The sequence below is a fragment of the Hemicordylus capensis genome, chromosome 1, assembly GCF_027244095.1.
Source record: "Hemicordylus capensis ecotype Gifberg chromosome 1, rHemCap1.1.pri, whole genome shotgun sequence".
Lineage (NCBI taxonomy): Eukaryota > Metazoa > Chordata > Lepidosauria > Squamata > Cordylidae > Hemicordylus > Hemicordylus capensis.
In genome coordinates, this window is record NC_069657.1 from 1,590,137 (window position 1) to 1,604,518 (window position 14,382).

Below are 14,382 nucleotides of genomic sequence, written 5' to 3' on the forward strand. Positions count from 1 at the left end.
TTCAAAAATTCTCAAAAAATCACCCCTTTGTCCAAACCCCCTGAAATTGGGGTGGTAGCCTCCACCCATTAGGCACTACCACCCCACCCTGCTATTCTGCCCCAGGCCCCACTTTCTGCCCCAATCTTCCCCAAAGACATGAAAATTTCAGAAATTCCCCAAAAATCAGCCCTTTGCCCAATCCCCCTGAAATTGGGGTGGTAGCCTGCACCCATTAGGCACTACCACCCCACCCCACTCCTTTTGCCCAGATCCCATGCTATGCCTCCGAACTGCCCCAAAGTCACTAAAACTTCAAAAAATCGCCCAAAATCAACCATGAACCGAATCACCCGAGATTTTTGGGTCCGAAATTTGGGTGATTCGGCTCGTGCCTGAAAAATATCGGGGGACATCGAGGGTGATTCGGTTCAGCCCCGAATCACCCAAAATTGTTTGTTTCGGGCACAAATTGTTCTGTGCCCGAAATTTTTTACACATCCCTACTGCCTAACAGCCTACCTAGACACAGTGTGACATCTGCAACCTTCACACCAGACAGGCAAATCACTGTGTGGTCTATACGTGAGTCACAGACCCATCTCTCTATGCCCTTAATGATCAAATCACCCACTACTAGGAGGCACCCACCCCCTGGAGGAGTATCCTTTGTATGAGAAGATATGGGCGCATCACTCAAGGAAAGGGTCCCTGCTAAAGAAGTATTTCCCTCTTCCTCAGACCGATGCCCTCCTTCCCTGAGACCCTCATTCTCCATGACTGCAGAAGCGCGGTCAGCCTGGGAGTGGGATGCCTCTACCACCTCCCCGAGGGTCTCATCCACACACCCGTCTGCCTCCCTGAGCTTCTCCAGGTCAGCCACTTTGGCATCAAGGGAACAAACCTGTTCCCTGAGAGCCAAGAGCCCTTTGCACCGAGCGCACACCCACAACCTCTGCCCCTTAGGCAGAGAATCATGCCTGTGACACTCCGTGCAATACCCTGGGAAGCAGCCCCTCCCCTGCTGGCATTCTACCTTCCTAATTGGTTTGATGGGCTATTTAGAATATATAGAACCTGTTCACTTGAAGCTACCGGTATGTGCTTGGTGCAGTTGTCAGCTAATTAAGGGTTTTAAGCTTGTCCTCCAAGAAAATTACAAATGTCGGGTAGTACTCACCTTGTGCTGGGTGTATCCTTTGTGATGAAGAGGGAACACTCGTGTGCCTTCCCACAGAGTTCCCCGCCAATTTCCCGCTAAAATCCTGCAAAACCCCTCCGATATCAGTGTTTACAAACACCTGTTAGCAAAGCTCCTTTGGCCTGAGCCATGCATTCAAGATCAGCAAGCGAACTGACTTTCCTCAGGAATGTGACCCCTCCCACAAGCTGGAATGTCACTCTCCTGGAATGAATCCCTGCTCAGGCTAACTCCTCTGACAGACACACAAAGACTGCCAGCCAGCCAGAAATCAAACCTGAGAAAATTACTAGCCCTAACAAACTGAGCTTCTCCTTTCCCATTTGTTTTCCTGGTGATGTATGTATTTATTATTTATTTATTGCCTTGCTGTGTTTCCTTGCTTGATATATGCTTTAGGGGAGAAAAACAAGCTTGTTGCCTCCTCTTCCTTCAAGATCTGCAGGCAAACCTTTTTGTTTCAAGGTCAGTTTTGTTCCAAGCTGTTTTGTTCCAAGGTCAAAACAGGCCATCTATTTAGAGGGTGCTTTGTTTCAAGCTTGAAACCCGCAGAATGGCCTGCTTCTTTAAAACGTTTTGCACATCCCTCCTTCACTGAGCGACACCCTCTCCATCAACGTATCACTCTTTGCATATGTGCAAGATCCAGAGACTTGTACCTGTTCAGGGCAGTTACCTACAACAGAAGATATGCATGTTTTCATTTCAGCAGTGGGAAATTTATTTATTTATTTATATGACATTTATATCCCGCTCTTCCTCTGAGGGGCTCAGTGCAGTGTACATGCTTATTTTTACCCTCACAACAACCCTGTGAGGTAGGTTAGGCTGAGAGACACATGACTGGCCCAGAGTCACCCAGTGAGTTTGATGGTTAAATGAGGATTCGTGCTCAGGGCTTCCCGGTCCTAGTCCAGCACTCTAACCACTACGCTATGCAGGTCCCCTTCATGGTAAGGATGCTGGGAATGTCTATGCTGGGGGAGCCAGTACAGACATTCCCAGCACCCTTACCCTGAAGGGGAGCTGCGAGAACTGGCCCAGCAGCTCCTGGGTCTCGGAGTCCTAAGACAGGAGAGCTGGCCTAAGGCCCCCCTGACAATTGCCACCCGAGCCTGTCCTAGAAAGCTGGGAGGGAAGGAGATCCCACAGCCTCCTGGCCCAGCTGGTTCTCCTCCGGAAAAACTCGGAGGAGGGGCTGCATTCTCTCTCTCCCTCTCTCTCTCTCTCTCACACACACACCCCGCCACTGTCCTGCCGCTGCCCAGCCGCTATTTTACCCTCTTCACCACCGAGGTTGGGCTGAGTGGAGCAGGACATGGCCACCCCCACGGCGGGAGCAGGCGCAGGTGGGTCTCCTTGGCTGGTGCACCGGCGCAGTTTGAGTATGGATCATCGCATGCCCATGAATGATGGCACAGGCATGTGACACCCCCTACTCAAACTGCGCGGGTGCTTCGGCCGTGGAGGCCCACCTGCACCTGCTGCCACTGTGGGGGTGTCTGTGTCCTGCTCTGCTCAGCTCACCCCCCACCCCACCCCTGGCAGTGAAGAGGGTAAAATCGTGGCAGAGCAGCAGCTGGCAGGAGTGGCGGAGCCCCCCAGGATGAACCCTCCTGAGTGAGCTTCACTCTCCGTGTGAGGGAGGCACTCCATGTGGCTGGCAGTTCACAACCCTGATGGGCACCACAGGCAGCCCTGCTCCACAGAAGCAATGTGTAGCAGAGTCCACAAGGCAAGTCGCAGAGTTACAAGGGAGGAGGCAGAGCTGAGCCAGTTTTCCATCTCAGGCCCACCCAAGAAGTCTTGGATCCAACAGGATTCCAAGAACCTTGGAAGGTTTTAAGGTTGGCTGCTGGTGATTCTGTGGTGGAGATTTGGAACAAGGAACTTACTAGGGCAGTAGGCAGGATTGCTCCTAAGCATCTCCTCTGACCCACTTCTGAATTAGCTCAATGGTATGTGGAAGAACTACGGGAGCTGAAGCAGCAAAGTCGACGACGGGAGCACAAGTGGAGAAGGACTCAACTCAAATCCGATAGATTACAACACAGAGCACAATGGAAGACCAGGAGGAGAGCTGGTCTTGTGGTAGCAAGCAGGACTTGTCCCCTTAGCTAAGCAGGTTGCATCTGGAAGGGAGACTTGATGTGTGAGCAGCACTGGAAGAGAGTCCCCTCAGGGGATGGAGCCACTCTGGGAAGAGCAGAAGGTCCCAAGTTCCCTCCCTGGCAGCATCTCCAACGAGATAGGGCTGGGAGAGAGACTCCTGCCTGCAACCTTGGAGAAGCCACTGCCAGTCTGTGTAGACAATACTCAGCTAGGTGGACCAAGGGTCTGACTCAGTATACAGCAGCTTCCTATGTTCCTATGAAGATCTATGCTCTGGCAACATGTGTGGCAAATACTGTAGGCCGTTCTTTGCCACATGTATTGCATCTGCAAGCTCATGTCCAGCAGAATTGTCTAGGGTGGCGAGAGGGCCCCTCCTCCCAGGTAATTTTGGCACCTGGACCTGAAGGGCTTTGGATCCCCCCCCCCCGCCGCTGTGAGCCCCTCTTCATTTTTCAAAAGATACCATACCAGATACCAGATTGGCACTAGCCTGTGAAGCCGGGCTTGTCCTTTGAGAAGCCCTCGAGGGAAACCCACAAACTGTCCTGGGACGAATCGGCGTAAGCAGAGCTGGGACCGAGAGGAAGGCCCTTCTCCCTCCGGCTGCAGCCCTTCTTCTCTGGCCTGGGCCTGAACGGATGACATTTTACAAACAGCTGCAGTCAGGAAAGAGTCAGCCTGGCCAGTGCCAGTGCCTCGCTGGCTCCGGTGTCCTGCCCACCTGCCTCGGTTCTGCCTTCCCTCACCCACGGCTTCCCCTGCAGCCTGAGCCCTGCCTCCCAAGGGCCGCCTGAAGGTCTCTGCGCTGCAGCCACCAAGTCTGCTGCCCCCCACTGGTGACCTGGGCTGGGTGGGCCTGACGTTGTGCCGGGAGATGGACCTTGGTGCCCTCCTTTGGCCTTCCCCAGATTACTGGTCTGAAGGACTGAGAGAGAGAGAGAGGGATTCACGGAGGGAAATGGCTTCTGCAGGGCACATGAGGCTCTAATTTAGACCATTAAATGCAGGATCTTGTTCTGATCAGCTCTATTGAGAAATTAGAAAATTAAAAACATGATGGAGCCCTTTTGGGGTAGGATAATCTGTCTTCCTGGCAGTTCCCATCAACTTTATTTTATCATTGCCTTTTAACAACTGAAAGATAACGAGCCATGAATGTACCTTCTTCCGCTCTTTTAATTACCACTATCTGTCTGTATCTCTGAAGGAGATGGCTGCAGATCTAACTAGAGGCCTTTATTTATGGTAAAGGGAGACACACGTGCATGAAGTACAAATTTCAATTAAACTGGAGCAGGCCACAAGTGCCCCAAATGTTCCTGGGGCTGTGGCGGGGGTGTGAGGCTTCTGCTGCCGCCTCTCTGGCCCAAGCGTCTTCTGCTCTCGGGGCAGCTCCTTGCTGTGGTGGGCTGCTCTCTCAATGACACCCGGGACCCCCACACCCCCACCGCCACCCAGGGCGCACACCCACCATTTGCTGCTGGGCTTGGGCTTGGGCAGCAGGGCTGTCTCCGCGAGTGAGTGGTGGATTGCCCTGAGGCCAGAGAAAGGAGCAGCTCCGTCCCGCCAAGGGCAACATGACCTCAGCCTCAGCGCCTGCATTTCACGTGTGGCTGTGAGCCTGGGGGTGAGTGCGGCGTCATCAAGGCTCAGCTTTGCTCTCTCCTTTCGGACCCTGGACTGGGTGAGGGCCAGCCCTTGGGTAAGAGGGTGGGGCCTTCTCTGCCTCAGGCGGCCTTTGGTGATTGGGAAGTTTCCTTGCCGGTTATCATTTTGTGGCTGCTGCTACCCAGTGTGGAATTTATTAGGAGTAGGTTGAAGACAGAAAGAAAGTGCTCGATGGATGAAAGAAAGTGCTGCTTCTGCATGCAATGCAGAAGTGGATGCATGATGGAACTCACTGCCTCAAGATGTAGTGATTGCCACTGGCTTAGCTGGCTTTAAACGGAGATGAGTCATGGAGGGTAGTTCTGCTCCTGGCTGTTCATCATGACGGGCAGAGACACTGGATTCTCAGTCACGGCATCGGTCCCTAGCTGCTCAGGGCTGTAAGCAACCTCCATGTTTAGTCTGCCCCGGAGCACCAGTTCCTGAGGAGCAACAATACAGAAGGGCGTTAATCACTCTCAGCTAGATTTCCACCGACAAATATGGAAATATAGATTTCCATAGAGAAATTCCTCCCTCAGTGTTTTTAAAGAACAAAAAGCCCGCATCTTTTTAAAGAGGCTTTTTAATGTTTCACCTGTTGCTTATATCTGGCAGGTTCTTTCATTTTTACAGATCTTCGTTTTTAGTTGTTTAAAATGACTTTTATTTTGAAATTTTAAAATCTGTAATTCTGATTGTGGTTTTAGCTTGGATTTTTAACTTGTTTAGCTTAATTTGGTTAATTTTATTAGTCTGATTTTCCATTGCAACTATTTCATAAATGTTGTGAGCTGCCCCGAGCAATACTGTATTGGAGGGGTGGGGCAGACCTATTTTAAACAAACAAATAATACAATAGGCTCAAAGTGGTTTATTGCATCAGCAAAAAAAGGACCTCACAAATCCATGCAGATAAACGCCATGAATGTATGTTGCAGTAGAACAAGCCATTTCTGGCCGCGGCCTCCATCCCTGCTGCCGTCCGTCCCTGCCTGTGGGCTCCCAAAAGGCGTCCGGCAGGAGGCACAGCAGTGCCGGCAGAGATGGGCCTGTGGTCCAGTCCAGCAGGGCCCAGGAGAAAAAGCTCCTAGGCATGCCTCTACAGCATGATGCTGCTGTTCTCAAGGCCATTTTCAGGGTATCATTCTTAATTGTTTAATGGTCTGGTTGTTGTCTGGCGCTATTGATTGTGTTTTCTTCCTTGGATATTTTATCGTAAAAGGTGGGATAAAGAGATGTTATTAATAGATGACGACTAAACAATAAATGACGAGGCCAAGACTGAATCCAGAAAGGCTGAGGCAAAGATGAGGGGTCAGGGGGCATCCCAAGACGTGCCCCTTTAGCCCCACAGATATGCCTCTCCTTCCACATGCTGCTGACCTGGAATGGTGTGTTGGAGACCCAGAGGTCATAGCAACATAGGCACATAGGAAGCTGCCATAGACTGAGTCAGACATTTGGTCCATCTAGCTCAGCATTGTCTTCACAGACTGGCAGTGGCTTCTCCAAGGTTGCAGGCAGAAGTCTCTCCAGCCCTATCTTGGAGTTGCTGCCAGGGAGGGAACTTGGAACCTTCTGCTCTTCCCAGAGGAGCTTCATCCCCTGAGGGGAATATCTTGCAGTGCTCACACTTCTAGTCTCCCTTTCATATGCGACCAGGGTGGACCCTGCTTAGCTCAGGGGACAAGTCCTGCTTGCTGCCACCAGACCAGCTCTCCTCTCCTGGGGCTCTGCCAAGCTCTGTGGAAGAGCCCCGGCCTTCAACGCAGCTGCAGAGGAAAGCCCCCGGTTCCATCTTGGGCACTGAGCCTGAAAACTTGGAGAGCTGCTGCCAGTTCCAGTGCTGAGCCAGATGGGCCCATATGCCTGAGATCCATAGAACCGGTTGTGCCGCATTCACACGGCAGACCCCAAATAACTGTAGTGCATGATCACTTGGTGGTTGTTATTATTGTGAATATTATCCACGACTGACTTGAAATGGTGCATCGTGTTTCCCAATAAAGAAGCCGTATGATGCAGCTCAGAGGAGAACTATCCTAATAAAGCAGATAATGGCACTGTGTGTGTGCTGCCCATAAACTCTTTATCTCCATTAATTAATCACAATCCCACTGAGAAGTCAGTGGGATCACAAAAGGCAGCAAACAAGTGTGCTTTGGAACCAAAACATCCAGTATAGTGGAGGAGACAAAAAGTCTCCGTGTTCCCCTGAAGAGCAGAAGAGCAGCTGGCTTCCGCATCAGGCTGGCTGGGTGTGGACCATCCAGGCCGCTCCTTAAATGGCAACAGCGGCTGGCCAGATGCATCGGCAAAGGTGCTCTTTCCAGCCTAGCTGCTCATCAGCAGCAAAAGGCCTCCATTCGGGCAAGTCGCATTCCCAATGTAAACAGTCTTGCTGCAACTAACAAGCCGAAAAAGCAGCCCCTTTCTTACGCCAGATATATGACGTCATAGCTCTATATCGCAGCAATTAAATTTGAAAGCAGGAATTGGAAGTGTGAACGGCACCCTGCTGTCCGCGTAGGGACTCTGGTGTCACGACGCAGGGAGTGTGGAAGCACACGCCCGAGCTGTCTCCTGACCCCGTTGTAGGGTCTGTTCTGGAAAGCACCCTGGAGGGACCCAGCCAGCTCCCCTCCAGGGCAGGCTGACTTTGAACACGGAGTGGACTTTTCCATACAGAAATCATAGCTGAAACCTGGCCACCTCTTAGACCTTGTCCCTCCTCCAATTTATTGACCCCCCCTTTAAAACACTCGAACCTAATGGCCGTCACCCCATCTTGGGCCAGTTTGCCTGTCTATGAAAGAGACACCTGCAGAGGATACCCCGATATTCTCCCAGCACATTCTTTTATTGCATTGGGGTGGCGGCATTCATCCTCTAGACACCCTCCAAACAAGGAGTGCATATACAGGAATCATTCCAATTAACAGCTCACACACACACACACACACACACACACACACACACACACACACACACACTGAAAGGATGTGTTGGAACTGGGAGGGTATTGGGATGTCTGTGGTGGGTGACATCACAGTGGGCACAAGGGACCTAGGGACAGAGGAAGCGGCCTTGTCTGAGTCAGCGCATTGCTCCGTTGCCCTCAATATTGTCTTCACAGACTGGCAGCAGCTCTCCAAGGTTTTAGGCAGGAGTCTCTTGCAGCCCTACCTGGAGATGCTGCTGCCAGGGAGTGAACCTGGGACCTTCTGCAGGCAAGCAGGCAAGTGCTCTTCTGCAGAGATATGGCTCCATATCTTCGAACATAACATGAGACCATAAGAAGAGTCCTGCTGGATCAGGCCCAAGGAGGCCCACCTAGTTCAGGATCCTGTTTCGCACAGTGGCCCACCAGATGCCACTGGGGAGCCCACAGGCAGGAGTTGAAAGGGGCCGGCCCTCTCTCCTCCTGCGGTTACTAGCTATCTTGCAGAGTGCATATGCAGTCTCCTATCCAAATGCTGACCAAGGCCAGACCTTGCCTAGCAAAGGGGACACATCATGTTCTTTCCCACAAGACCAGCTCTCCTTCCACTGTCTCAGGAAGGTATTGTCTGAACTGGCCCTTTGTGGCAGTGAAATGCAGACATGAATGATGCCTTGTGTGAAGGATTGTCATGTCCTTTGTCTACTGGGTCTATTACCGATCCATTTCATGGCAAGGATGAGTCAGCTATAAGGGCAGAGGGCTAAGAGGGGGGCCAGGCCATGGAGGCCTCCGAAGCCTCTGCTGGACCCTGGAGGAGGCAGGGAGTCTGCCCAGCGTGGAGGTTTAAGCGGGGGCAGGGGGGACCACCACGGGCAGAGAAGCCAAGAGGGGGAAGAAGAAGTTCTTCAGCAGGGCAGAGCAGCCTGGAGAGAGGCGGTGGGGGGGGGGGGCTGAGGGGAGGTGATGGAAGGCCAGAGAAGAGAAGCTCAGAGTGGCCAAGGCGCAAGGAACAGAGCGCAAGCAGAAGGGCGGCCTGTTCCTGGGGAGGGGGCCTGAGGGACTGCACAAGAACAGGAGTGCAAACCACCATTCCGATAAGAACAACCACCCCAGAATGGCACTGATGGTGGGAAAGATGGAAATGCAAAGGGGGAACTGTTGGAGATGGACTTCCAGTGCATCGACCTTCTGCACCAACTGTCCTAATGACCACGAGGGGCATTGGGAGTAGAGACAGTGAATCAGGGTCTCCCTATCTGTCCCTACTCTATGACCCCTGGACTGACTCTGCAGCACTTCCTGTGCTGCGTCACAATCCTTCCTTTCCTCCTAGAGAGCAGATGGAAACATCTCTCTCTCTCTCCTTACCTATCCACTATGTAGTCCTTTAGATTAGAGATAGGTCTTTCCTGTCCAAGTGTATTTAACCAATAAATATTTAGTGTTTAGTCACGCAAGGATCTCCATGTGTTTTCTCCAAATAGCTGCAATATCCAAACCATCCTCTGCTACCTCCTCTGTCACTGGAGTGTGTGCTCATTCCTTAGTGCTCTGCTGTTTTACCTATTGTGGGTAACAATCAACAACCTCTCACAGACCGTGGCTGCGGGCAGTGTGGCTGGCACTCAGGGCTGCAGCTCCGAGGTGAGTCCAGAGAGGACACAGAGTTAGCTGCTCGTCGCCAGCCTGGCCCCAGACAGACAGCAGCAGGCTCCAGCGGGTGACTCAGGGTTTCTTAGGGGACATCTAACAGCCATCGGGGTGCCCAGCAACCATTCCGTCCTGCCAAGGACGGGGCGGTGGAAGTGGGTGCGGAAAACAAACCCTTTCCCAGAACACAGAAGCCATGTTGGCAGGAGGCTGGGCAGAGGGGGCCGCGTGGGAGGAGGGAGAGCCGCCTGCTGGGAAGTCAGGAACTGCCCGGCCAGGGAATCCTGCTGGCCCCCCAACCCAGGAAAGGGGTTTGTGTGGGGGTGGGGCGACAGGGGTCTGGCAAGGAGCAGCGAGTCGGGCGTGTGTGATGATCCTGCATGGACGGAAGACGATTCGAGGGGGATCGGGGTGCTGAGGAGAGGGAGGCTAGTTTTAGCGGTCTAATTGGGAGGAGGGTTGAAATGCATTTATTTACGGCAGTGGGTGAGTGTAAATCCACATTAATATTCAAGAGGCAGGCAGCAGCGCCTCTATTTTGAAAAAATGCTACGTGCATTTACTTAGTTTTGACATTTAAGAATCACTGCTACAAAAAGGCTCAAAGCCATTTTCAAAACACATAAAGTACAAGAAGATCAATAATGATGATGAGGATAATAATAACAATCATGCTTTGCATCTGAACGGTTCTTTGGAGTGCCACCTCACATGTATGATGATCTAACAAATCCTAGAAACCACAGATAGGAATAGGAAGGCACTTGCTGATGGATCAGAGCGGGGGGGCAACGACACCATCCAGGACACCAGCTAGTCTTCATGATGGGGCCAACCCAGTCCTTCTAGGAGCCTCCAAGCAGGGCTTGAAAAGGGAGCCCCCCCCCCGTTTCACAGCAACAGGTGATCAGAGGTACACTCCCTCTGAACATGGAGGCTCCCTTTTGTTCCCGTAGCTCATAGCCATGGATCAGGCTATGAATTTCCTGCCCATCAGTGATCCTGGGTGGCCCCGAGACTGACTTCTCTTGTGAGGAGAGTGGGGTGGGGGCCTCTCCATTCTCAGCTCTTCCTGCCCCCCCTTTAAGGAGGGCCAGTATCACCACATGGCATGTTGGGGGAGAGTGCCGCTGAGAAGCCACCGGGCAAATCCTTCCCAGCAGAGCCAAGGTCCAAACGGCGACTTTCCTGAATCGCAGCTCAGTCTCTTTCCCCACCAGTCTCTGCTCAGTTCTGAAGAACCATTAAAACCACCACAACGCAGGAAGATCAAACGGACATAAAATCATCCATCAATGCAGCACTGAAATCAATAAAGCCAGTTAAAACCAAAAGAGCAGCAAGAAGGAAGGCTTAGAAACTGGATCGGAGAAAATGCCATTTTGGAGATCTACACACATTCTAGCAGAAGCCGTCAGGCAGCTTCCGTGTCCCCCAACCCCCAATATGGAGCTCTGCTGAATGCAGCCTGGGCGCTTTCCAGGTTATCTGTTCATCAGCAACAAAATGCCTCCATTCGGGCAAGTTGCATTCAGATCATAAACAGCAGGGTCAGCAGTCTCACAGCAACTGACAACCCAAAAAACCAGCAGCTTTTTCACGCCGGATGTACAATGTCCTTGCTCTATATTGCAGCAATTAAATTTGTAACAAGGCATCGAAAATGTGGATGGCACCCTGCTGTCTGCGTAGAGATGCGGTGTCACGATGCAGGAAGTGTGGAAGCACACTCCCGAGATATGTCCTGACCCTGTTTCAGGGTCTAGTCTGGAAAGCGCCCTGGAGGAGGTGACTAAGAGTTTGGGGTGGGAGCAGCAGGGGCTGGCGAAGGCTCTCCCACTGCTGTGAGGGGTGCTGCCATTACTTCTAGGTCTGCCGTGCTCAGGCGTGTTGTGGATCTAGACCAGGGATTCTCAATGTTGGGTCCCTAGATGTTATTGGACTCCAACTCCCATAATCCCCAGACCCAGTAGCCTCTGGTTGGGGATTATGGGAGTTGAAATCCAATAACATCTGGTGACCCAACATTGAGATCCCTGATCAAGATTCCAGGCTAGGGTTGCCAACTGTCTCTCATGACGCAGGATCATGACCCTCATGTCAGGGATGAAATGTTGGTCCCTAGAGCAGGGGTGGGGAACCTTGGCCCTCCAGCTGTTTTTGAACTACAACTCCCAGCATCCCCAGGCTGATGGGAGTTGCAGTTCAACAACAGCTGGAGAGCCAAGGTTCCACACCCCTGCCCTAGAGGGACAGCATTTCCCCCTCATTTATTCCATAGCATAAAATTCAATGACATAGACGTCAATGATACTCAGGCTCTTGATTACCACTACACATACCTCCCAGCCCCCAGCCAGCCCACACAAACATGTGTCCCTCATTCTGGCAATGAAATACAGATATATACAGATATAACCCTAACCCTAACCCTAACCCTAACCCTAACCCTAACCCTAACCGCCCTGAGCCATTTTGGAGGGGCGGTATACAAATCAAATTTTTGTATATATCTCAATGCAGTTTTGACGTTATAGGGCTGTAACGCAGCAATAAAACATGAAAGGCGGCATCGGAAATATGAACAGCCCCTTGCTGACAGTGCAGGGACTCTGAGGTCAAGACACAGGCAATGTGGAAGGACACTTAAGGGAGACGTCGTGGCACTGGGGTAGCAGCGTGCCATCTGGAAAGTGCCCTGGTTTAAAATGTTTTAATTTGTTTTATACTTTGTTTTACATTTATATCCCGCTTTTCCTCCAAGGAGCCCAGAGCAGTGTACATAGTTAACATAGGAACACAGGAAACTGCCATATACTGAGTCAGACCATTGGTCTATCTAGCTCAGTATTGTCTTCACAGACTGGCAGCGGCTTCGCCAAGGTTGCAGGCAGGAGTCTTCCTCAGCCCTATCTTGGAGATGCTGCCAGGGAGGGGACTGGGAACATGGATGCCTCTTCCTAGAGTGGCTCCATCCCATAAGGGGGGAATATCTTGCAGTGCTCACACATCAAGTCTCTCATTCATAAGCACCCAGGGCAGACCCTTCGTAGCTATTTACTATGGTGAATTGCACCCTCTGCCTGAAACCTCTCTGCTTGCGGGTGGGGCGGGTGGGTGGGGGTGGGCAGTGGAAATATCTTTGGGACATTCCTGAACCATCTCTGCACATCTGCCTGAGAAGCCCCTGCAGAAGGACGTTGCACTAGCAGCTGAATCCCCACGTGGGTTTTAGAGTGCACAGCCCAGCCAAGCACGAAAGGACCATCATCACAGATGCAGGAGATCACCCCAAGTCCCTCATAAATCGCAGGGTCAAGGCACCTTACAGGACTCTGCCGGCCAATTAGAAAGAGGCCATTTTTCACTTTCAGTCTCAGAGAGCAGCTGTGGAAGGAGGAGGGAGCCCCAGACAACGCCTTTGGCTTCACTCTGGAGAGGAGGAGGAGGAGGAGGAGGAGGAGGAGGAGGAGGAGGAGGAGAGGTTCCCACAGGAGTGTCCTCAGTGAAACACAGTCAAAGGACCTGGGCTCTTGGATATTCTGCCTCTGGTGGAGAACCCTTTACACCTCAGCATTTAGATGAACCGTAATCTCTAGCAGGGAACTGTTGGGTGCACAGCTGCAGTCCAGAAATTATACCACATGTGGGTTCACGTTCCTTGCCAGGAAGTTTCCCACACAGGGCTTTTAAAGCCTTTGAGCCTACATCTCCTCCAGAATGGACGGGGTGCATTCACATACCAGGCAGATTTACCCCAAAGTCCCTGCAAGCGACCGGGTTTTTCACTGCACGTTCATACACAACTTGGGTTTTTCACTGTGCGTTAGAGTGAAGCCCAATTTATATCTGGGGTTAAAAAATCAACTTTTTGCGTCAGGTTTTTGGGATGACTGTTTCACAGTAAAGCCTAGCAGAAAACTCACAGTAAAGCCTGCTGTGAAAGGGTATTGTCATGACAATATCTAAAGATAAACACTCAAGCAAAAAAACTTCTATAAATATGACTTTACTTATATCGCTCCTAGTACTGCATATATAGGCCTTATAACAGAGACAAAGCTTAAGGCATCTCACGGAGCATGGATGGCACCGGGTTTCATGGAAAGCAGTTTCAAGGCGCATGGCTCCAAGGGATGACATCGCTGCTGCTACTTACAAATGGTGACATAAGAAAAGGCTCCAGTGAGGAAGCCTGAAGGCAACTGACCCTGGTTTTGGATCACCCTTTTAAAATCCTAAAACCTTTCATGACTCTGCAAAACCCCAACTTGAAGAAACACATCAGCATTCCAGTGCTCTCTTCATACACAACTAGTGATCATGTGCACATTTATTTACTACTGCTGCTTCTTCTTTGATCTATTGTTCCTCTAACTCAAATGTATAATTAGCTTCCTTAACTTCCTTCACTAATCCATAAGGTTGTTCACATGAGCAGGCTACAGGCTGCACAGGCGGGTGACAGCAGAGCTGTGTTCAGGCTCTGGTCATGTGGGGAAGGCAGGTAGGAATTTGTGTCCAAGAAGCTCAGTTTCGTTTTGTTTTGGATGATTCTGGGCAACTGGGCAGGCAGTGGAGCAGGGTAGAGACTGCCTTGGTTGGTCTGATGGATGATCTCCAATGGGGAACTTACAGAGGGAGTATGACGTGGTGTGGGGTGTTATCAGTTTGCCGATGACACTCAGACAGTCAGCATTATCAGGAGAAGGCATAACCTCCCTAAATGCCTGCCTGGAGGCTGTGATGGGCTGGATGAGGGATAATAAACTGAGGCTGAATCCAGATAAGACAGAGGTACTTATTGTGAGGAGTCGGAACTCAGGAGATGTTTTTGATCTGA